This window comes from Triturus cristatus, chromosome 10 (genome assembly GCF_964204655.1).
Source record: "Triturus cristatus chromosome 10, aTriCri1.1, whole genome shotgun sequence".
Classification (NCBI taxonomy): Eukaryota; Metazoa; Chordata; class Amphibia; order Caudata; family Salamandridae; genus Triturus; species Triturus cristatus.
The window spans coordinates 835691738-835715144 of NC_140593.1; the positions used below are offsets into that span (position 1 = coordinate 835691738).

The following is a 23407-nucleotide window of genomic DNA, read 5'->3' on the forward strand; positions in this document are numbered from 1 at the left end:
CTTGGTTAGTTCTCTGACCACCACTGTAACCAAGCGTGTGCCTTGTGTGTGTGTCCGCCAGCCTTGGGCCTATCACCACGTGGCCAGACACCCCTGACGGCCAACACCACACTGGCGATGAGGGTGGGATCCGTGGAACAGTGACGTAAGTATGTGGGTAGGGGTGATAGAATTCATGATGTAGTGTTGTGTTTCCCTTTAAGTTAGTTGTATACCTTGTGTTCTTGCGCGAGGACTGTCTTCCAGTTATTACTTATTGTTTGCTTTCGAATTATATGTTCCATGCTTCAGTCGTTCACTCTAACAACCAGCATTTTTATCTGCTGTTAGCCAGGGAGAAGGACTGAAGGTGGTGTGCTCTGTCAATGTCCACTTCTTGGAATAAATCCTTTAAACTTTACTGGATTTTGGTGTCAGTTACTCAACAAATTTGGCGACGATTTTTCCTGGACATCGATATCAAGAACCCACAAATTTTATTCAAATACTGAATTTTTAATGGAATTCCGGAATTTATGGTTGATTTTTTTTTCACGTTGATCCTGTGGATTTTATACACATTCCTACAAGTATTTCTTCAACGCTGGAATTTTCAACAAAAAGAAGTGTGTTGTTTTCAACTTACTTTTTTCGAAGTATTCTTCAGACCAAGACGCCGATCGCACGAGTCGACAGTGCGAGTCTGATCAAATGTTGGGGCTCAACTGTTCACTTCTGAATGTTACGGTGCGCTGACACGCATCGTTCATCACCACGTTCGTCAGCTTCTTTCTTACGTGCTTATCGTCCTCAAAGGTCACGTACCAGGGCAATTTGCGTGACGGCATCTTGGATTCACACAAGGATTGCAAAACTATCATTCCTTCGCTCCGGGAAGCCACTTTCACCTTATTTATTCACGGCATCCCACTACTGGTACTGTACTTTTCAATTTACTTCAAGTAGTACCTTCATTTATTTCATATTTTCTTTATGTTGTTGTGCTTTTACTATTCATTTTGTAATACTTAGTCATGGCAACACAAAATAATTTCACTATTCAGCCTCCTCAACCTTTCTGGCCTACGGGGGTTGCGCCTTCCATGAAATGGTTAGAATGGCAGGCATATTTTTTTAAAGCTGTTGATGAAGACAACAAAATGTCTTGCGCGAGGAATGTCTTCCAGTTATTACTTATTGTTTGCTTTCAAATTATATGTTCCATGCTTCAGTCGTTCACCCTGACAACCAGCTTTCTTATCTGCGGTTAGCCAGGGAGAAGGACTGAAGGTGGTGTGCTCTGTCGATGTCCACTTCTTCGAATAAATCCTTTAAACTTCACTGGATTTTGGTATCAATTACTCAACATGTAGAATATTCAGCTAACCGGTACACGCTGAGGAACAAAGATGTGTAATACCAAGCTCTGTGTGTGGCGTGATCCTTTTTATATACCCGGGCTGGGGAGGATACTACAGCGGCCAGTATATAAATAAATAAATAAAATCACCTAAAGCTGGTACTTTTTTTTGTTTTAGCCCTTCTCTGTAAATACTTCAAACAGCAAGTATAAATAGAAAGCACTTTTTAACGTATTTTAGTGCTGCGTTAACAATTCCTAAGTATTAATTAAACAAAGGCAGAAAAGTCATGCTTCAAATGAAAACTTACAATTTTCTTTAAAGTCCTATTTAGCTCGGGGCTTAACAAACTCTTATAAACAACAAATGCCAAGCAGTTTTCTCTCAGAAAGGTGGCAACAGTAAATGCGCACTATATTTTATATGCAGTTACCTATAGGTCAAATACTAACAAAATATTTACAGAATCGTGTTGTTCTTTTAGCCACGTCTCTGACTCCGCCTCCACATTTGATGGCCACGCCTGTAGAATCAGGGTCCATAGATAATTTAGTAATCAAATGATCTTTATTTTCAAGAATACGGGCAGGTACAGCATAACATAACAACGCCCGCATTGTACTCGGCATCACAGTGCCCAAACTTCTCTTTATGCACTTCGACCGCTAGCTGTCAAGAAGATATTGCTCTCGAACGGTATGCGAACACCAGGCTGGACGTATACGGTATTTATTGTAGTTAGGCATTGACAGTGAGCGCTGCCGTCTTCCAGCAGAGGGCGCCATCCTTTTATGAAACATTATTTGAATGTTATAACGCTGTAGACGGCGCGTAGTCGTTGTCCGGGCAACGCCGCGCGACTAAGATGTCATAAAGGCACCTTTGTTCGCCATCTCGTATACCGTTTACAAAATGGTCTGTGCTGTTAGCTCCCAGGAAAATGTAAGGGAGTATTAGAAAACGACAAGTGTAACCACGTCCCTTGACGGGTGTCGCACTGGAGCTGTACGAGAACATAGCGTTAACATTTTAATGTAGTTACTTTCCCTTCTACTATCCCATGCTAAGATGGCGATATCATGTATCGGACGTTTCAGCAGGTACCATTTCCGTATCCGGATTGAAAGTTCAACTTTCGTATTGTGCCCTTCAATGCTGCCGCAAGAACGTCCAACGTGAGAAGATCCTTGCGTTGTCATGGTAAGAGTGGGTTGGGGACATGGCAAGCAGAAGATACCCGGGGAAGTTAGGGCAACCCACAAGTGCTTTGTCTGAGAGAAGGGCTTGGTGGCGTTTGTGCTTCAGAATAAACAGAATTCACGGCTCATCCAGTGTGCTGGGTAGAACCCACCGGTGTAGGGCAGAGGTGATGCGCGTTACATCACACACTGTCTGCTCAGGAGAACTGAGTGAGGAGAGCATTGCGGCACACGGAACATAGTTGCCGAGTTTTGAGGTTGCTTATGTGTGACCTACTCACATTTTCAGTCTTCTTATATGCCCCACTTTGAGTGATACAGAAAAGCAAGCACCAGTTATGCCCATTTTTAGTGCGATACATTTCACAAATCAGCCCACGTTGTGGTACAAAAACAAATTCAAAATTTACCAAAGCTCCTAAACTGTTTATGCTAGACCACACATTTACAGTTTATACCAGGATTAACCTGTACACAGTAGGGTACTTTAATGTTCAGTTGATTAAAACTTACTATGTTATCACAATAAGATCACAAGTTAAAACATCATCCAGTAAATATTATCATAAAAACTCTGCCATCATTCAATTGTGATACTAATCTTTTTGTCTCACTTAAACACCCAACCCAAGTAAGAAAGGAAAGATATTAACTAAAGTCATGAATCACGTGATAACATTCCAGATCATTCAACCACCAACTATGAAACTATAATCATGCTAGATTTAGCCAATCGAGAGTATTTGAAATAAAAGTGTTTTGTGCATTCAAGATTTTTACCAGGAATTAACCATGTAAATCATATATGAAGAAATCTTTATGATACAAACGCAGATACAGATTTACAATAACATGATAAAAAATTGTATTATCATAAGTATCAAGTATCTGATTAGTGCAAAATATTCAGAAAAAAGTGCTATGTGCATATCCTTAATTTTATACTTCGTGCTATTCTTTTGACTACCAAACTAAAGTATATAAAACATTCTAGTTTAACATGAACATACTTTGCGCATTCAAATTCTAAAGAGCGAATGATGAAATTTATGCTTAATTTGGTTACCAATACAGGTCCTTTAAAAAAGAACAGATTCAAAGGTCATTACGCTGTTCCTACTAAAGGCACCCATTTGCTGTGAAAATAGTTGTTTAGTGCTAAATGCGAAATACTTGTCTTACAATTCAGTCCTACATTCTAAAACCACTAGAATGTGAGGGGTAAAACTGCAGGGATAATCATAATTGCAATCCTAACATTAGATATAGGAGAATAATGCTTCATTGTTTAACTATAGTTCTCCCATAGTTGACCCAAAGTAGATGACTGATAATGAAGCATCTCTAGCGCAATGCAAGTGCCCCAGGAATATTTCCATTATAACTCATACTTAGCTAGTTTTAACTCTGCGATACACAGAAACGTAAGGAATTTCCCACAGAACATCGCATTATCCCCTTGGAGATAGGCTAAGACTGCTGCCCACACGTAAGTATGGTGTTTCTAATAAAGAACCGTCTCAACAGTCCTTTTCGTACCACCATTAGTGCTGGGCAAGTATAGACAATGTGATATATGTCTTCTCGGGATAGTTACAAAAGCCGACTCTGCACGCATATAGCACCGTAAAACCCAATAAATTCTTCGTTTTTACAGCTATTCATTTTAAGGTTTATTAGCTTGTATGTCATGCCAGGTATATATTTCAGGTAAATTAAACGGACTGTTAAGCTATATCAGTCCATCAATGACATAGTAATATTGGACACCCCTCACCAAAATACAACCTGGCACTGCTGTGCCACTTTTTAACAAAGAACTGCCGTCAGTTTCATCTCCACTGTGATAAGCTTCTCCAGGTTGCAGGGTAGGTATTTTTAAATATTAACGAATAATATGGAAAATGAATGGCAACTCACTGTTTCTCTGCCCTATCAGATCCATTTGGGATTCAGGCAGTGTTTCACAGTGCGCCATACGCTAGGATTCCCAGCTTGGATCCGCCAGCCAGTGGGAATGAAAAACTGCAACGGTTCCTTTCCCACCTTCTCAGTCGCACTCCAGCACTGGGACAAAGCCACCTGCTTCGCCTCATGCCTGACCAGATTGGAAAAGGACTGTTTTCTCCTTTTCTTTGCGTTATGGCATTCTGCGGTGTTTGTTCCTAACCACAGGGCTACTAAGGTGTTCCAAGCACCAGTATTTGATCTTCGGGATTACAAACTGTAAAATGTGTTAAAGGACACCTCACCCCTGCTCGTTAAATTGAGCGCTTCGGGCCAGTACGACAGTTTTATTTATTTTCACACCGCCACACTGAAAGCGCCTCCAGCAATCCGAGGACTGACTACTAATTGGCGTGACATTTATTTTTCTATAGAAGTTCAAAAAATATGCAGTTCCTAATTGCAAGGGGAAAGGGAGTATTGGGTAGGTCGGCGGATGTGTTGCGATTCCTGCAACCGGCACTGGGGATTACCATGTGTCTTTTCTGCCAGGAATTGATGCTGTAGATTACACTCGATTAGGATTGGTCACAATTCAACAGGTACTACATTTAGAGTTTGTTTAGGTTGGTTTATCCAGGCAAATATCACCAGACAACCACCCATGTGTAGATGGAACTGATTTTATTACATCCTGACGAATTGCCACTAGATCAATTGACCATTAGTCGAGAAACATGTTGACCACATAATATAGCGCCAAACCCGAGCCATTATCTCTTGGGTGTGCTTTCTTCTTTTTAACCAGTTTGGAAGGCCTATTGATTAAAAAAAGTTTTGGTGACGCTTTCTTTTCCTGTTTTAAATTTTCTTCTAGTCTCTCACTGACACTTACCTCATCTACACTACTTAGCCCCTCACCCCCACGGCACCTAACAGCGATTTGGAATAAAAGATCTCCGCCAAAGAGCCCCTCATAGGGAGCCCATCAGGTATTGCGGCACCGACCTGACGAGGAGCACGCCCTATGATGAAGCATGACACCCAGCCGGGTGTGTGATGGCCCTAAATTCCAACAGGTGGAACCCCTGTTCTCCGTGTTAGTGTAGACCACTCAAACCTGGCTCCTCCCTTTCCCCTTGCAATTAGGAACTGCATATTTTTTGTACTTCTACTGTTTGGGCACGGATGCTGAACCTTTGAAAAGCCCTTAGTCACTCTCTTTTTTTATATTTATTTTTCTGTGCCATAATGCAGGGCCAAGCATTGAAATGCGTTAGGCTGGCGTGCGATGCATGCCACTTGGCAGGTGTGTCAAGAATGCAGCTGGAATCACAGCAGAGATGGTTATTGAGCGGAGTTGGAGCAAAAAAAACGGTTCATCTTATAGTTCACTTTACCTTCAATCAGGAGAGAGCTGCCTAAGTTCACGCACACATTTTGTTTTATATACATATGCTGCCTGCAATCCTTGCACCAAAAACTTGTCCTGCTGCACTTTGGTGCATTATGCTTGTTTGCTGAATCATGGTTGTGATAACCTCCTGGAGAAATAATGCTTCTTGTGTAGCTAGAACCCTTCAATTGGATTTGTTACTAGGCATTGGTGATAAATCTCTTGGGAGAGACCTCCCTGTCCACTGACCCTTGCTTTTACGTTGTTTTGTAACTTATTGGTGCTTGTCCTGATAAATCATCTAATTGCTCCCTTTACTGACTGCTATTCGCTTTTTAAGGCGGTTAATAGATTTTAGAGCCATTCTGAAGGTGCTGAGATTGGGAAATACATTTGTAATTATACAAAAGAAACTTGGTCAGAGACTCACTTCTTCAAAAGTATTACCAGACAAAAGTAGAGGGGATGAGAGATTACCAATCCAGCACACCTTTTCCCTCTATCAATGAATTAATTAAATACGTGTTTAGTTCCAAGAAAAAGAGATCGAATCTATCAACATTTTTAAGAGAATGGTGAAAATTAATATGGTCATCAGAGGCAACTGAGTTGAGGAGCACAAGCTTAGACCTACCAAATGGTGGCATGCTTCATCATTGTGCTGTGGTCCTCGTCGGGCTGGCGCTCAGTCCCTGACTTATCAGAGTTCTTTTCCAAGTAGCCACTGAGTCCGATCTATCTGACTGAATATTACTGCAAAGAAGATTGGCCAGGATATTAGAGAGAAGAAATAAGAGATTCCAATTAATGTAAGCCCCCCTTGGAGAATTGTTTCTTTGCGTGGAGCCATTATTAAGGTAAAACAAGCATTGGCATAGCCAATAGGTCTCGCCTTTGGGACCTTATAAGTGTTTAGCCATGCAACAGTTGCATAACTAAATACTTATAAGGTCCCAAAAGCGAGACCTATTGGCTATGCAAAGCGGCCGTGCGGCCGCGAAAGTGAAAGTGATTGCGATCGCGATCACGATCAAACATAAAAGCGGCCGTGGGGCAGCGAAAGTGAAAGTAATATGCACTGTAGCACTAGGCTGGCCTGGTAGCACTTTTTGGAGCCCTCTCAATAAGTCTCGCCAGACCAGCGCATGCGCTGGGTCAGGCGAGACCTAAAAAGATATGGAGCCTACATGGAATTAATGTTCCCAAAGATCAGGAGAATTGTTCAACATGTTTCTTGCCTTGTATAATCCCATACAGGATCAGTGTCAGTTCGTCAGGACCGTAAGTGTTTGCCTAATCTACGGGGGGTGGTTATTTTAGTCCGTTAGTGTGAGCAACCCGCTCAACCAATCCAGTTGGCAATTTGATCAAATGCACTATTAAGTATCATTTAGTTATTGCTATTATCCCGATCTGTTGTACTTATAAATACTTGCATATATAACTTTGTTGCTCCACAGATGTCATAACTTCAACCAGTCTATTGCAGTGCCCACAGAGAAGGGCGTGCAAGACAAAAAGTAATCTTTTGCTCACTTACAGTGCAGTAGTTGATTATTTGTACTGAGTGTCTGAGGCAAGTTGCGTTTAATTAGTGCAAAGCGATGTGGAAGCAGGGAAGGCATCTAACTAGCTGCTTGGCAGGCAGAGAAATGCTAGGTAGAACTGCAGCAGCTGGTTGCGACCTCTGAGGGTTTGCTTCGCCTGACCTGGAGCAGACTGTGTCTTCTGCCTAAATGAAAGAAACACAGCAACTGGTTCTGAGGATTGGGATTAGAAATAGGGAGATGGTACATGTATACAGTGAAACAATACCCAGTGTGTATACGTTGGCTTATTGGAGTGAGCCATGGGCGTCATTCCTCCCATGATGATGTAATGCGTCTGTAACCCACGGCTCTGAACAAGAAAATGAGTGGGCAGGCCACAGCCAAGGGAGGCAAGGAACAACCTTGACCATCACAGCTGGCTCGAGTCCTGGGGAAACTTCATTGGTCTTGCTAATTTCTCAGTGGTTTTGCAGATAGGTGCTGCTCTGCCCCAGTTTTTTTGTGTGCCTGTAGGACTGCTGTTGTTGAAGGGACAAAAAGAGGCCTGCCCAAAAAAATAAATGGCGGTGGGGCTCAGTGGCTCCAACAATGTTGGAGAAAACTGTCACGCAGAAGAAGGATCCCTCTTTTGGAGGTTTGAAGAATGGAATGGGCACTTCTCAAAGCTGAAGAGGAATTCTGCGACCTCCTGGCTGGGTAGGGACTGTACTAAGTTGACCAAAACCGCCACCGGGCAGATCCACTTTGGACTTTCCTGATTTATGTAAACATGTAAACAAGTAATTGAAGCAGTAGATTAGTTCTGAGAGCTCAGGCATGGTTGGATAATGTCCTGGAGCCACTGAAAAAGATGACTGACTCGTGACCTGGCACCTCTGGTGGGACTACCAACCCTAGAGGGGGTGGATGTTTTAGGTTGGTCTCAAATTTTAAGTCCTAAGATTGGATGTAAGTATGTATGTATCTTGGTTTGTAAAGCATGAGCCTAGCTGAGGAACCATGGACATTGGAGAAGCCATCAAAAACGATTTGATTGTTTAGGATTCGATTGGCAGTTGGAGGCTCCTCTTGTGTTGGGTGGAAGTGTATAGGCAAGCAGGCAAAGAAGGGGCTACACATGGACGCCATGTGAGATTTTTATATTTGGAGAGGGCAGGGCAGTGTTCTGCATTTGAAGTTGATTACTGGCATTAGACCAGCCGTTTGATCATTCTACAATTTGTGTTTAGTTATTATGAACGTTGGCATGGTTGTTTTTAGTATAATCAGGTTTGACCTTGATCACCGTACAGATTGCTGCAGTCTGGTTTTATGGTTATGATGGGGAAAGGTCATTTGCAGTTGTTTGTATTGAAAAAGTGATCTTTTGGTTACTGTTTATTTGTTTTTCTCACGCCTTATTTGCTGTTTAGATCTGGTCCCAAGTTATTGGCAGAGGCATCAGCTATAGCTGAGTGGTTTAAAAGAAGGGCCCTTTATCCTAGTTGGAGGACTTCTGTTTTAGCTTTCTTAAGTTTGATGACAGTTGTTTCTATCCACCCTCAAGTGAATGGGAAGTTTCTGAGAGCCGCTAGGATTATAGTACTGTTACCCTATCTAGGATATAACTAGCACTCAGAGTTGTAGCACAAAAGTGTGGAAGAATGGCAATGAGCACAAGATACATTGATCGAAAGACAAGCAGAGTCTTTAAGCATGCTTACCTGTAAGAGTACATTCACTTTAGTTGACAAGGGTAGAAGTGAAGGGTTCCATATGAAAGAAACCTACAAATGTGACGAGAGGAATGCTTGCAAATAGTCTAAACCATTGGCGGTCATTCACAGTAGCCCCCTTCTGAAGAGAACATAAGCAACTCCAGACCAATTTTGGCCTTGTTAGACTTTTTCCATTAATTATACATTGGATTCTGTGGCACAGTTAACAAGGGACCAGGGTCTGTTCATACCCTTGGCCACTTGGGACGTAACATCAGACATAAAAAATGCTTGCAAATAGCCTAAACAACTAGCCGTCACACTGGGTAGCATTCCACCCTGCCTTTTTTTCCCTCTGTGCCACTCTAGACAGAGGCCATACAGGAGATCAAGTAAAGTTAGTGAAGAGCACAAACCATAGCATATGGACCTGCAATGGCACACAGTATCACAGAAAAGTAATAATGCTGTCTAAAGGCACATGCTGAAATGGAAGATCAATTGCAGAAGCACAGTAGGGAGGTGTATGTTGGAGAAAATCTCATATGAAAGCACTAAGGACTGGGGATCTAGAGCTGCTTTAGAGGCAATGCTGTTAGGGAGCATAAACTTTGTGAAATACTCTGCGATCTTTCACTTTTAAAATAATTGTAACTTCTTCGTATTTGATGTTTGACTTCTGCTCTTTGGCAGTGTGTTGGAGGCCAGTTATGAGCATGGGTCCTTGCCGTGAATCTCCTATCCCATCCCACACCCTTTGACCACCACCCATGTGTGACATCCATTGACAGGGATTTACATCAACCAAATTATTTCAGGAGTCAAGGGAATAGAAAAGTAAAGCATGGTGCTTCTACCTGGAATTTCTGACTATCATTTTTCACAGGTATAGACATAAAACATTGATATCATGCTATTCTCCTACACTTTGTTAATCAACACCTTCCCTGACAAATAGACCACCTTAATTAATCATAGATTAAGAAATGGGCAAAAGTAATAAAGTTCAGTGGTCAGACACTTGCAATGATCATCTGGCTTGCCAGGTCAAATATATATTCTTTCTCGCATACACATTCTCTTCTACTTATAGCTGCCCCACACACCCCTCATTTGAGTTTCTACATCAATTAGGCAGTTCATCCCTCGTCGTAGAGACTCCATGCAAGGGATGCCAAGCAGTATGGGCGATATGATCCTGTATTCTGAAGTAAGGGTCAGCACCACCTTTGTTCTCTTTCAAAAATACTTATATGGACATGCAAGCACGAAACTAACAATTGTGATTGTGTGCTAGATAGCGCGCTAAATGTGGCCATGGGGTCCTTTTGTAGCCCATGATGTTCCTCTTATCCATGGATTTGTAGCTCCAGTGATTACGTGACCTGCGTTGACCACTACTTGCTTTATGAAATGCAGACTGATCTGGATTCTAGTCAGCACTGATCTGCCTTCCAGTGTACCCCATCACTGCAGGGACAGGTTACCCCTACAGGAATCTGCTGAAGTATTGTAGGCATGTAGTAATAATTGCAACGTGAAGTGTCGTGGTCTCATCATTGCAATATTTTCATTCAGTTTTTACTGCACCGGAAATGGCACCATAAGTTAAAAATACCCATTGTAGCCCATTCTTTCTAAGCAGCTTATTGAATGCCTCAAACAGGTTACCAAGAGCGTCCATACCCACTTCTTGCCACATCATTGTGTTATTTTGGTTTCAAATCATTTAAATTCTGTATACCACCACAATGGAAGGGCCGGTGCCTTAACCACCGTTGCCTTTGTGCCGGATAAGCAGTTCCTCCAACAGTTCCTGGCTACCATTAATAGCCTTGAATGAGTCTGCTCTGTTATATTGTGGTGCAACACCATTGGCACAAGACGCTTGCCTCTGAAACATACGCAGGTTCTCCTGCCTCAGTATCCGTACACCAATGAGCTACCAACTGCAATTGAGAAGCAATGTACTAATTTTCTAAATCTGGTAAATTGATCCCACCCTTAGGAGTGGGCGATTGTAGTTCCTAGGGTGCAATTTATTTTCTACCTCCTTATTAACTCCAACAGTAATGCAGTTAGGGTTGTAAATTTCAATTTAGGGACAATTATCGGTATAGTTGCAAAAATGTAAAAAAAAAACTACGTGGAAGTATCATTTTAGAAAGGACTGTTTTGCCCTGTACTGATAGTGGGAGCTTGTTCCAGAACTATGTGGATGCTCGTTAGTTTTTCTTGGATTACTCTCCAGTGTGTCTTCACCTTTATGAAATTCCTGCACACCAAGGTATTTAAAAATATTAGCTGTATAGGCAAAGATGGGTCTACCTTCAAACACAACTTCTCCTTGTTGATTTTAAGCCAACAGACTTGACCACGTCAGGCTGCTTGTGTAAGTAGTGGAACAAGACCTGTATATATTATTGGTGTATTGTATTGAGATTCGTAATGTATTTGGATTACATTTATGTGTCTTTTTGTGTAAAGTGTTCTGTATAATTTGGAAGTATGAATGAGTATCAGTATTGGCAGCTTTGTGTTGGTTATTAAGTTATTAAAATACGGCAGATTATACTTGGTGATTATTTTTTCTACCATTTAAAGGCTTGGATCCATAAGAGGGCTCCAGGATTGAGTCAATTCCATGAATATGAGATTTTCAATAGAGTTTTCTTTTGCTGGTGAGCTATCTCAGACAGAGTTTTAGAGGGCCCCCTCGTGGAGTGTAAATAAAGAAGGAAGTGAAATCCAAAGACGGAGCTTATTATGCAAGGTAGAGGCACATAGAATTAATAAGGCTCTAATTCCATACATGTATATTTTGTTCCAATGGTTAATTGTTTTTGTAATGATAACAAAGGCATATAGAAGTTTTGGAATAAGATTGATCTTAGTGTTGTTTAATACTTCATGAATGGCCCTTCTCCATAGATATTACCAAGTCTTTTAAATGAGTTTACCTTAATATTTGCTTCCCGTCTCTTCTTTGCAATATTATCAGTCCATGCAAGGTTATTATCCTTAGTCAGGCCAAGATAATCATAGCTGCTTACATGGTCAATACAGCCACCATTGATTTTCCATTCAGTTTTTATTGTCATTGTTGGTTTTGGCCTTCCGAACAACACAATTTTTGTTTTCCTCAAATTGATCTTTAGGTCATTGGCCATTTTATACTCTTGACGTTTTTGCAGTTGAGTTTGCAAATCGAAGGGGTTTAAAGAAAAGATGATGATGTCATCAGCATATGCTAAATATGAAATTGGCTTTAGTCGAAGTGTTGGGGCAGTACCCTAAGGGTTGTGAAGATGGAAATAGAAGTTGGATATGTAGAGAGAAAAAAGCAAAGGTGCTAGGATGCAGCCTTGTTTAAGAACATTGGAATTGTTTAGACTAAGAGAAAGTGAGTTCGCAGCCAGCTTTACTTGGATTCAAGTTTCTTCGTGGAATGATATAAAAGTGCAGCAAGGTATCGCTAAAGGCCCCGTTTCCTCAGTTTACTTCAAGTTGTTAAGATTTACACTATCAAATGCTGATGAATAATCAATAAAACAGACACAATGGGAGACGTTTTTTCATAATTGAATTGACTTAATTTCAAAGCCACAATTTTATCAAAGGTAGATCAGCCCAATCTAAATTCTGTTTGGTTAAATTGAAGAAGGTTAGAGTCAGTAGCCCAATCAAAGAAATTAAATTCAGCAGAAATAGGATGGTAGCTCTTATGGTCGTCACTAGAAAATTTTTAATACAAAACATGGATTATGGACTATGCCCATGATAGTGAACATTTGGCCAGATTGTAGAATCCTTGAGAATAAAGTGAGTAAAAGTAGGCTCCAAAAGTCTGAATCTAACGTTAGGATATTAAATGGAATCTCATTAGGACCTGTAGTGTTAAAGGATTTAGCTCTTTTTAATCAGAAAATAAATGTAATTCTTCGTAATTTATACTTCTTAGTTTACATTGTCCGTAATCTTGACATCGGTAATAGACCCGTACCATTTGCTGATTAGTGGACCATTTATTGAAAGGAATGTGAAAATCAGAAGCAGCCTTATGCGAGTCAGTGCTGTGCCCTACTATGTTCAAGAATCTTAGTGTTTTTCGACCTAGTAGCTAGAAACAGCTGTGGTCATAATGTTTCTTGAGCTTTTATGTATAATTCTTTGATTTTCATGTTGTACAGCTTGATCACTCTATCCCGTTCTTTGGAAGGGGTATTTTTCTAAAGGACCTCATCTGTGTCCGGTTTATTCTTTTCACAGTGTGCAATGATTTGTCTTTTAAACACAATTGACAATCACCTTTGGCTTGGACGTTTGTGGCGATGAAATAATCTGAGTACAAGAGTTTTTCCCAGTCTTTACACCAGTTCGAAACGAGATTGCGCCGTGAATTATCTAAATTAGACCATTGAGCGATAAATCCTTAATGTTTTAATAAACACATTTTTGAGTTAAATGTACTTTTCCACTTTATTATGTTTTGTTTCATTTGAATAAGAGGATCGTTGTAGCACTTATTGTGCTTCTGCCAAACTTGATGGTTCCATGTGAGAGCAGTTATTTGGGGATTGTGATCGCTCCCTTTCCTAGTAGGGATTTTACACTCCTTACATAAAGGAAATGTGAAAAATGAAGAAGAAAGTAGTCCGTAATGCTTTTTGATTTTGCGGGGACAAATGTTGTTTGCACTGGTTGATCAGCCTGAGATCAGCCATTCAGTGTGCAGTAGCCTAGTTCGAAAAGTAATGTAGACAATTTAGTGGATGTTAAATGCCTATTTTTAGCCCATTCAGATATTGACAGAGTGTCCACATTGAAATCAATATCAGATTGATCCTTAAAGAGGAGCGTCGAGCCCTTTAGGGAAAATAAGGTTATATTTAAAATCTTGGTGATAATAACATGCGAAGAAGCATATACATCTCCGATATCTTTAAGCGTGTCTAGAACTGCGTTTATGTAACAGTGATGAAAGGTAAATTTTATTAGCTAATTGGTTTTGGTGCCCATTTCTTATTAAAACTCTTAATATACCATCCAAATTTTAATAAATCTTAAGGGAATTCAGGGCGATACCTTGACCGCTACTGTATAGTCCATATTTAACATAGTCAAAGGATGGTAGAATCCCATGTCCCATAGGTCGTTGTGTGGTTTTGGAATCATACTAATTTAAGCTTCTTTAGTTGAAGGGGGTATAGAGCCGTTCGCCCTAGCAGTTTAGTACATATTCAGTAGATGGGGTGTCAGTGTATTTTTTAAATGTGGCATACATTCAACTGGTAGGCCATCGCTCCATGGGATTTTTCATCCTGCAAAGTCTCCAATTGCCTTTTAGGTCGAACTTGGGCAGTGCATGCGCTGCTCCGCGAGCCATGCTGTATTGGAGTATGTACTTGAAGCCCGCCCACTTTCTGCCCATATTTGTCAATGACTTGTGTCATTGTCCTTCATAAATGCTGAGGTCCTGAACCTTAGCTTGCCCTCCGTGACTAATGTCTTGACTAAAGTGCTACAGGAGGAAGTGTCCCACTCAGAACCGCTTCTCCCTTTCAATGAGGCACTTACTGACGTCCTGCTTGGGACTTGGTCCAAGCCCAGCAGAGGAGCTCCTGTGAACTGGACAATTACCCGCCGCCACTGTCCTGCTCAAAGGGACCCAAATTTCCTCACCCAACTCCCCACCTCAAAGAGCTTGGTGGTCCAAGCCTCAATTGCCCATATAAATCCTGGCACATTCCCTACCGCACCCCCGGAGAGGGAATCCAAGAGGCTGGAAAATCTTGGGAATAAGATGTTTTCTTCCGCCAGCCTAGTGCTGCGGTCTGTGAACTCTTCGTACCTTTTGGGCTGCTACTACTACGCCCTGTGGGTTACTGTTGCGCAGGCGCTGCCAACGGTCTTCGAGGAGGCCCAAACCGTGCTATCCCAGGCTGTTACCGGTGGGAACCATGCAGCTGAGTTCACCATCTGCTGTGGACTAGACACCGCCGACTCACTAGGCAGAGCAGTTCCGTGCGACGCCACATCTGGATGAGGACAACTTGCTATTTCCAGGGGTGTCTAGTCCTCACTCATGGACATGCCCATTGATGGCTCCCATTTCTTCGGAGACAAGGCAGATTCAGCCCAGGAGTGGTTCAAGAATAGCAGGGCTGTGACCAGGTCCTTGGGCATTCATTCTGTGGCCCCTCATCACCCTCGCTCCACCTTTTGCGGCCACGAAAGGGGCAAACAAACGCATCTTTACCTGCCCAGCCACCGCAGTGCACAAGCTTTCCAGCTTCTGGATGGCCGCAGGTCCTACAGGCCCGTGGGTCGGGTGGCCAGCGGTAGGATCAGTTCACTAACCCCCCACCCCCCTCCCCAGCAGTAGCAGCCTCCCACTGTCTTTAGTCTGCCTATTTACAATCGTTGGCACCCAGTGGGAAGCAAGATTCAGCATCACCTGCCCTGCAGGCAGTCCAAAACATAGGATAGGTTGGTTTTGCAGATTGTCCAGGGGGTTTACTCCCTCCCCTTCGAAACTACCCCACCCTACATACCACCTACCTACGACAGGCTGACGGAAGACCACCTATTTCTTCTCCGCCAGGAAGTGATGACTCATTTGGCCAAAGTAGCCATAGACAGAGTTCCGATGCCAAAGTTTGTTGTGGTTGCTATTTCCACTTCTTTCTAGTGCCCAAGAAGGACGGTAGCCTTCGTCCTATCCTCAACCTGTGCTCTCCCAATTTCGTCCTCAAGAAGTAGAAATTCAGGATACTCACGCTTGCTCAGGTCCTATCTGCCCTGGAGACTGGATGGTGGCGTTGGACTTGCAGGGCGATTGCTTCCGGATTCCCGTCCTGCCTGCCCATAGGCGTTACCTGCAGTTCACGGTAGGCCACAAGCATTTTCAGTTCACTGTTCTCCCTTTTGACCTCACCAGTGCCCCTCGGGTGTTCACCAAGGTGATGGCGGTGGTTGCAGCTCATCTGCGGAGATCAGGGGTGCCAGTGTTCTCCTATCTTGATGACTAGCTGTTGAAGGCGGGCGTCTCCCACCTCAAGACTAGAGTGGACCTCCTGCATTCACTGGGGCTCACTATCAATGTGCTGAAGTCACACCTGAATTCCTCTGACGCTCCTATTCATCAGAGTTGTTCTGGACATGGCGCAGTTTCGGGCCTATCTTTCCAAACGGCGAGTCCAGGATATGCAGGCTTGACGGATGTTTCAGCCTCTATCCTGGATTTCGGTAAGACTGACTCTGAGGCTGATGGGCCTTATGCATCCTGCTTGTATAACATGCCTGTTGGCATATGCGGGCTCTGCAGTGGGACCTGAATTTCAGTGGGCGCAGAATCAGGAAAATCTCTCCAAGATTGTCCAGATCTGGGAGGGAACTACAAAGGACCTACAGTGGTAGCTTACGGACCGCGATTGGGTCAGCCGCAGACCCCTCTCCCTTCCCCAACCAGATCTGACATTAGTGACGGATGCATTACTCCTGGGATGAGGTGGCCATCTGGGAGAGGTGAAGATCAGAGGACTGTGGTTTCTGGCAGAATACAGGCCCCACATCAACCTGTTAGAGGTCCGAGTGATCCAATTGGATTTAAAAGCCTTTCTACCCTCGATCCAGGGAAGGCTAGTGCAAGTGTTCACAGACAACACCACCACCATGTGGTACTGCAACAAGCAGGACGGGATGGGGTCTTGGACCCTTTGTCAAGAGGCCGCATCTCTTGACGTGGCTGGAACAGCAGGGCATATCCCTGGTGGTTCAACATTTGGTGTGTGCTCTGAACGACAGAGCAGTCAAACTCAGCCAACGATGCCTAGCGGATCTTGAATGGCGTCTCCATCCAGCCTCTTTCAGCAGTGGGGAAAGCCTTGGTTAGATCTGTTCGCCACCGAAGAGAACACGCAATGTCAGCAGTTCTGCATGCTTGAGTTTCCACGACGGCTTTCGCTTGGATGCACTTTTTGTCTCGAGTGGAGCTTACGCATTCAATACGCCTTTCCGTCCATACCACTCCTGCCCTGTAATTCTCAAGAACATCAGGAACGCCCAAGCCCAAGTCATGCTTGTTGCGCTGAAAGGCATGTTTTTGCATCAGCAGGATAAGGTACTGGTATCAGTGGTGTTGCCTAGAAGTGTGCTGAGTTAACTCCTAGAGCATGCAGTACAATCAGTTTCATGATTCTATTGTTGGTCGGCAATAATTGGTGTGAAAATTGCTAGATGTATGTGGATGTATATGCTAACTACAATCATTGATGAGTTGCAAAGGGGGTTGTAAACTCTAGCACCCTTTGCCACCTAGGGAATTTTATAGTTTAACAAAGAATGTGATGGTGCTTACTGATTCCTACTTTTAATGGCCAGAGTTTAAATGTATATAGAGTGAGAACATCAAATCGCTGGCTGACTTAATTAACAATGAGTTACAGATAAGCGTGCAGATCTTCTCAGTTGACAATGCTTGATTACTTACCTGTGATTTTTTTTTTTTTAACGAAAAATGCGGTTTCCTTTATTTTTTATTCTTCCCGCTGGTCCATAAAATATGACCCCCCCCCCCCCCCCCCCCAGTTTACTTTTGCTTTCTTTTTATTTACTTATTTATTTTATAAAGCGCAGCTCCACCCAACTGGGTTTCAGAAAGTTGTATAGAAGAAAGGTGCTTAACATCAGACAGAAGTCAACACATGCATTGACTGGTAGCACAGCATTACTCATGAACTGCAGAGGTAGAGAGAATAAATATTAGTAATTTAACAGGTCACTGCACCATCAGTAGTCCGCATAATCCACTGGCAGAGGGGAAAGCCAAGACTGCTAAGGAAGACTTGGATTCAGAATAATGATGATTTTCGATAAATAATTGTGGCAGAAGTACCTCTTAATCACACTGCCTTTATCAAGAAGAGGATGCAACAATCAAATAAAGCTGCTATATGGCACTGTAAACCAATAAAAACCAGTAAAAATCATTTGACAAATATTTTCTGGGTAGTCAAGCATAGCAAGATGTCTCGGAGACCACATACACAGTTCATCTTCTCACATAGCTGACCTCGGCTAAACAAAGTGTGTGTTAAACCATGGAACCTGTTTTTGCTATGTTGATTTCTTCAAGGGAGCTAAATGGTCCAAAGTTACCATGATCTAAGTTGTCAAGACATGGCCATACCAGGAAGCTGCTCAGTCAGGTACAGTAAACAAAGTACCAGAAGTCAGCAAGAGTTATTTTAGCAATTACAATTTTTATTTATTATAATTTGGAACTCCGAAGAGTTCCACATAAAAGCATATATCCAAATTATCAACTTAACCAACACTTAAAAAGAGAAAATTCTACTTTCATAAAAAAGAAAATTCATAAATACATGTTAATTACGCAGAGTGGAGCAATATGAACACAAAATTAATTTCAAAGTCCTTTCAAATACAAAGCTTGCAGGGGCTAACAAAACAAGTTGAACACTTGGATTCTTAAATTACTTTAACTGTGCTTTTGCAATGATACATTTATCATAAAATGATAGTTTAAAAATTAAAAAATCAGTGCAATATACGCAATAACTAGCAGCATCGAAGAAGAAAAAAAATGCAAGTGCTCAAGTATCAAAATCTCAAAATAATAGATATTAATTATGCATAACGCCATTCGTAGCAGCATGTAAGGAGATAAAAGTACAGATACCAAACTGTAGCATCAGTATCATAAGACCCTGTTGAGATACGACCATAGCGTAGATAGTAACAAACATAATAGTACAATAACACTTTAGCGATTACAACCTGCTAATAAAGGCTGTCCAAAAGTATTGCTTATAAAATTCATTAAGTTTAGTTCAAGTGGTGCTTATCTGGCCTATTATCGCTAAACGGGGCAACCGAGTACTTCTCTAGAAAATATTTAAAAATTGTTTAAAAAAGCTAAAAACTCTAAAACAGACCGGTTCGGAGGGAGGGGCCAGAAAACAGTTACGGGCCTCCTCAGCTGTGACAATATTGTACTTTTGGAAAAAGGGGTCTCGTATAGCTACGCCGTAAGGGTTTTAACACGGGACAGACAAATAGGACGTGATTTAGGTCCTGTACACATGTGCCACATAGGTGAAAAAGTCTTTCCTGCCTTGGAAGGCCCTCCCAAGTGCCTGTTACAATCTTAACAGGAGTACATTCAGCCAAAGTAACAAAATTACTTTACGCACTCCATGTTGGAGATTCCATTGAACGTAAGGTTGTGGCTTTTTTATAAATACTACTCCACTAGAAGGTCAGTATTTTGATATTGTGCACACAGTCCTGAATCTCTTTTATGAGATACATCATAAATAGTTTTTTTTAAGTCTACTTTTCAAAACTTGTTTGGGAAGAGCACCTGAACAGATGATTTCCAAGATCAAATGACTTTACCGCTTTCTTGTAGTTCCTAAAAAGAACGCCTTTTCCCTTCAAAGTATCGAAGATATCCTCACACATTGCTACTCGTAAAGGGTTCTCAGGACAGTTCATTTCCCCATCTTAAGCACGCAGCCATAGAGAACACATAAGTGGACAGTAACCCAAATTCAAGCCGAATCGCCGCTATAGGTGCTGCGCGATTTAAATTACACAATTGGCACCATATACGCCCCTCTACTTTCTCGAAATTCTCCCAGTACTGTTCATCTACTGTTTCACAGGCATAACTCAACGCTGGATGTATTTTGATTTTATAAAGTGATAAAACATGCGCAAAGTGTCTTTTCCCGCAATGCTTGTAGAGTCTGCTGATTGCGGAGGCCTGTGAGATTGCCTTGCCTCTGCATTGATCAGTATGATCACTACCTGGACACGTATTTGTGAAAATTCTCCCTAGGTAAGGATATCACTTAACCACGGCAAGTTTATCTTTCCCCAAGAACCAGTGCATTTGTTTCCTAACTCTGCATCCCCGATATCTAAAAAACATGATTTTGCTTTTTGAAATATTTATTTTCAAAAAGATATCTTCTGAATAACTTGCTAACTCAGTAAGTCGTCTTAGGAGTCCAATTGGAGTTAGATCTAATAGAATGGCGTCATCCGCATATAGCAGGCAACTCAACTTCATAGTCCCTAATTTTGAGGGATCTCCTTTACAAAGCCCTACCCTGTTTGGCACATCATTAATGTAAAGAGAAAAGAGAAGAGGGGCCAATAGGCACCCTTGCTTTTGCCCATTCTGGGTCTCTATTCTCCTTGACAGGCCCTGAGTCCACCCATTAGGACCAGGGTCCAAGTGGAAGAATGTAATGCGATGATTAATCTAATCTAAGGAGATCCGCAGGCATTCCCATTGTGGTCAATTTTCTCCACAGTGTCCCCCGGTCCAAGGCCGTGGAGAAATCTATGAAGGCTGCATATAACGGCATCCCCTGTTCATTGGGTATTTTTCTATTAACTTTTGCAGGGCAGTAATATTGAGGGTACGCTATGTTTACAGAACCCAGCTTGCTCTACAGTGATAAAGCTGTTTCCAAATGCCCAGTCTTGAAGGTGGACAAGTCTGCTCTTGGCGAACAATTTTCCGGTCGCATCCAGTAGAGCGATCTGTCTAAAACTTGCAGGAGAATTTTTTGACCCCTTTTTGTATAATGGGACCACTATACTACCCTTCCAGGACGACGGAATTATATGTATAACAATAAGAAAAAAACAGTCACAAAAATTGAGCCCATGCTGCGCTGTCCTGTTTGGCTATAGCTATTGGTACATCGTCAGAACCCATTGCACCAGAATACCTTACCCCTTTAATGTAACCCTCCAGTTCATTGCACGAGGGGGCACCATAATCACTCCCCACCGAGGGGTCAATGTCCAAGTCTAAACTCCACCTAGCCGAGTGGTTTTTAGCGTATAACTGGGAAATGTATGTGGTCCATTCTTCATCGGATATCAAAATGGGTTTTGCCTTAGTTCTGCCATCACAAAATGTGGCTACTAACTCCAAATATTTACGTGAATCACTGGACTGTGCAACCTCTCTTAATTTTATCCAATTTGCATCTTCTACCCTCCTGCACTCAGATATCAATTTTCTTTTTCTTACTTGTTTTAGTCTAGTAATTTCCCTTTGTCTAGCCATTGAGTTATTTTAAAGCAAAACCAAAGGGGATGATGGACGGAGTGTTGAACATTGCAAGTACTCACCCCCAGTCAACTGATCTGGGTTTAATCCATCATCGTTCTTTAGCTCACTCCGCCACCCCAGTTCAGACATAAGCAAATCAGTCTGACCCTGTGCCTCATGGGAACAGTCCAGTCCGAACTGCCAAGCCATGTCTTCCCTGGACAGGTCCTAGGATGCTTGGTTCCAGTCCAAGGAGGACCTAGCTTGGCAGTTCAGGCTCCACTGTTCCCATTGGGCGCAGGGTCAAGACTGATTTGCATATGGCTGGGTTCAAACTGGAATGGCATGGTGAGCAAAAAAACGATGGATTTAGGCCCAGATCTCTGTACGGGAGTGAACGTATGACATTGTTCTGCATTCTGTCCATCAACTGTTGTTTTTACATTGAGTTATTTTAGCCAGTATCCTACTATTAATTTTAAATAACTTAAAAGAATGTTTAACAAAGTAGTCAACCAATACACTTATGATACAGCTTTGTTAAATGGAGACATGGACAATGACCTCTTTGGGAGCAGATGCCAGATCAAGCCAGTATGATTGGCCATGTGTGTGAGTCCCTTGAGATCTCGCAGAAACAGAGAATCGATAGGCCTACAATGGCCTCCTGGGTCATGCAAACCAAGGATCCTGGGCTCAGACAGAACAATCCTCAACCAAAATCAGCTGATTACAGCACTTCAACTCATATGAAATAAATCAAGAAGCAATTGTGTACATGATCTCCTGTTGTGGGGAAAATAAGAGAAAACCAGAACCACACTTGATTCTCATACGAGGTGGCAAGAAGCTGCCAGTCCTGCTGCATTGTTATGCTGGTACCGGCACCAAAGATGTCTGAAAGGAGTCTCCGAAAATAACATCTTGTTGACTGTATACGGTTACCATAACTCAATTAATATGATCAATTTTGCACTATGATTGAATTGCTTTTGCAACTACCGGGAGCCATATTTGCTATAGCCTTCTTAAAGCAATGGCCATAAAAGCAAGGTTCCGGTCAGTCTGCCCCTCAGAGATTTCTAAAAATGGCATGCCATAGAGCACACATTCATTCATGCGGTTCACAGATACTGGTACAAAACACAAGGCAAAAATAGAAGTCAATCCGTTGATCTAGACAAGGGAAGAATATCCAAAAATAAAATGTAACAAAAGCCTACAGACCACATTTTTAGTTTGATTCAAGGCAGCACATTTAATTGGGTATCTCAGGGAGCCCCTGATTAAAATAAACATTTGATTATATCTTGTGCTAAAGTATCAAGGGCATACCAGTTGGTCGCTTGCCAACATCTCGTGCATCATGCTTGTCTTGATGGGTTTGTCCTGGATGTTCCTTTCCTATTTGCACAAGATTTCTTTTATGCAGCTCATAGAAATGGCTAACAGAGGCCATGGGCATACTAACAAATAGAAGGTCTGTCACTCCGCTCATCAAAGACGGAAATAACCACTACAGTGCCCCCTCTGCACCAGAGGGCGAGACAATATAAAACTAAACTAAAGCCAAACCTAGTCTTGTGGTAGAGCATGAGTGCCTGATTTTTAAGTTTTGTTCTTAAACATTAATATGCACAAGCATTTGCATTGCATTCAGACATCGTAGCATGCACTCATCTTGTTGTTTTAAGCAGTGGCCATCAGTTGTGAAGTATGGGTGCTGCCACAGGATTCGTTCATGCTCCCTGCTTTGATGGTGCTGGCTTTCCAGCGTATGGCCAGAAAACAAACCAAGGCTACACCTTTCAGCTGTGCAGGTTCTTGAAGCCGAACATTCGGGAGATTGTGTCAAAGGCCTGTGGTTTCACATCTGAACCTGTGGCAGGAGGCATCCGCCCCTGGGAACAATTTGTTCATCTTTGCTGGGGTTAATTATGCTATGTGCAAGATATGGAACTTGATGAGTGTAAATCTAGCATTTCTGGACACAGCAAGTGATTGATCCCATTCAGTGTCTGAGTTCTCTACCCAGTTCATTTTCCCAATTATCATGCAGGGCCTCCTGGGGTAAATGTATGTGCCGTAAGTGCTTTAGTTATCCACTTGATTAGGTGATTCCCGGTGCCCATGGTGTGTATTGAATGTAGCATCACGTGTGGCAGAGGCTAGTAGGCT

The 23407-nt window shown here is 42.2% G+C and overlaps 1 protein-coding gene across 1 annotated transcript in view; it reads left to right on the top strand.

The window, feature by feature from the left end:
* Positions 1-800: 800 nt before the first annotated feature.
* PAM16 (presequence translocase associated motor 16) overlaps positions 801-23407 on the top strand; it is a 66757-nt gene continuing 44150 nt past the window's right edge. Inside the window, exon 1 of the mRNA XM_085628453.1 lies at positions 801-915. The gene's annotated coding sequence lies outside the window, so the exon portion shown is untranslated. The remainder of the gene's footprint in view (positions 916-23407) is intronic.